Here is a 2,232-nt window from a genome sequence, read left to right on the forward strand (position 1 = left end):
GCAGCAAAGTTTGAAAAACACCAGTATGAAACACCATGACTGTCCTTGGAGGCTTATAGTCTGAGGAGACAGTGTTTCATAAAACGATAAGTAAAGTTCCACAGAACAAACAGTGCAGAGGTGGACAGTATTAAATGTGAACAAGATACAGAAAGGCACATGACCTTTTCCCTCATTTTGATTTTTCTTTGTGTTAAAATCATAGCCTGTATTACATGATGTATTTCTTAATTACAACATTTCTGTCATATTTCCATCATTATAAAACATACATGTTTTTCACAATTTAATGTTTTTGGAATTAAGATATAGCTCACAATTATTGTAGACATAAATATGTTTCTTTAAGAATCTGTTATCCAAGAAATGGATGTGATCTATAATTAGCAATATCTTAGAATGGAAGAAACACAACACAATTTGTTTTCACTTGCTATTGTTGGATGGGATGTATTGCTCTCATCTTGTTTACTAGAATATAAGATCTTGAGGACAGGGTCAAGTGTTTTGTTATTTTTATTTTCCCCCAAACACCTAGTACAATACTAACATTTAGGTTCAATAAATACTTGCATATGATTGGAAACCCTTTTCTATTTTTTATTACTCAACATATAGAGATTCATTCATAAGGCTGGGAAATATTCACCATCTGCTTGCAAGATTCTAGAGAGACAATTGTGGGACTTTTCATAATATACCTTTTTTCGTTGTTGTTGCCTAATTAACCCATTTACTATAGGCCAGCAATGTTTCAAATGGTGGAGCTTCTACTAGTCTTTCAACTCCTTCAGTCTTCTGATGACCAACTTTACTGGGATTGCAGAAATGGTCTTGTCTGTCCAATAGCTACAGTTTTTATACAGGAACCACAATGCCTGATCCCCACAGCTCATCTTTTCCTTCTTGGTTTTGCCACAGGAGGAGCAAGTGTAATTGGTGTACAGGCTTATGTCAACCTTCTTCACCATTTTCCTGAGGGAGGCACCATAATGGGTTCCATATTTACCCACAATTCTGATCTTCTTGGTGTGGTTAGTCATGTCGCTGTGAGCTAGGTCTGAGCCCAGTGAGCACAATACACAGTTTCATCCATTTTGGTGTTTAATACCTTGGAACTTGTGTGCAACTAAACTAAAATCATTTTACACTTTCATTACAAGATGTTTCTTGTGTTCTGATGTTTTTTAATCTGGAGCAGGAAGCATCTAGATTATAATTTCCCATACAATTACTGTGTATATACCTGGAGCACATAAATATTGCCACTGCGTAGCATGTCAGTCTGAAGGATTAGGATTTTTATAAATCCTCTTTATTTAGTATGCTTTATAGCTGGAACCCACTAAATCAAGTGCTGCTCTTTCCCTAAACACGTTTCTTATGCATACTACTGGCACAGAATTATATTAATAAATTTAATCAAAAAGCTTTCAATATTCCACACTCAGTCAGTGGTTGGTGCATGAAACTGATAAATTCTCTTTCTCCTTCCTGCATGCCACAAAACTGTTGCTTTCTGATTATATTTGCTTTACTTAGGGTGGTTAAAGAAATGGGAAGTTTTTCCATTAAGTCTTCCTTAACTTTGACCTGCTTTTTTTTTTTAAACACTGTGAATGGATCCCACTTCCTTAGACTCTATGGGGCATTTCTCACCTAATTATTTAGGCTCATGGGAGCTAGACCTGCTGTACAGAACTAGAAGGATGCATGTTAACTGCATCATACACGTGGGGTCAGTGCCTTCTTTTCCTTTAGTATTGTCATCTTCTTTTCTTTTTCCCTCTATACCATTTTATTTACAGGCCAGAGGTAATTTCTCGTTGCTCTCCCAGTCTCTCCCATTCCCCCCAAGCATCCCCCACAGTCCAATTTCATAAATACAGGACTCATAGTTCATTCTATTCTCCACCAGTGGTTCATGGCCCGGGGTGCTTATTAGGCTTATCCACGGAACTTAAAAATGCAAGTAGTGGAGATTTGCCCCCAGGAGATTCTAAATCCAAATATTTGGGTATTTGGCTCTGGCATCTGTGGTTTTGAAGACATGTTATATACAAGCCCCTTTGAAGGGCACTGTCTGAGACATTCTGAAAATGTAATCTTGGATTAAGCTTTATCTACTTTGTACAGATGGTCCCTTAGTTATGATTTTTCAACTTTATGACGGTGTGAAAGCAATAGGCTTTTAGTAGAAACCATACTTCAGATTTTGAATTTTGATCTTTT

The 2,232-nt window shown here is 36.8% G+C and overlaps 1 pseudogene; it reads right to left on the minus strand.

The window, feature by feature from the left end:
* Positions 1-773: 773 nt before the first annotated feature.
* On the minus strand, positions 774-1,043 carry LOC122910576 (annotated as a pseudogene).
* Between the last annotated feature and the right edge of the window lie 1,189 nt (positions 1,044-2,232).

This window comes from Neovison vison, chromosome 6 (genome assembly GCF_020171115.1).
Source record: "Neovison vison isolate M4711 chromosome 6, ASM_NN_V1, whole genome shotgun sequence".
NCBI classification, from domain to species: Eukaryota; Metazoa; Chordata; class Mammalia; order Carnivora; family Mustelidae; genus Neogale; species Neogale vison.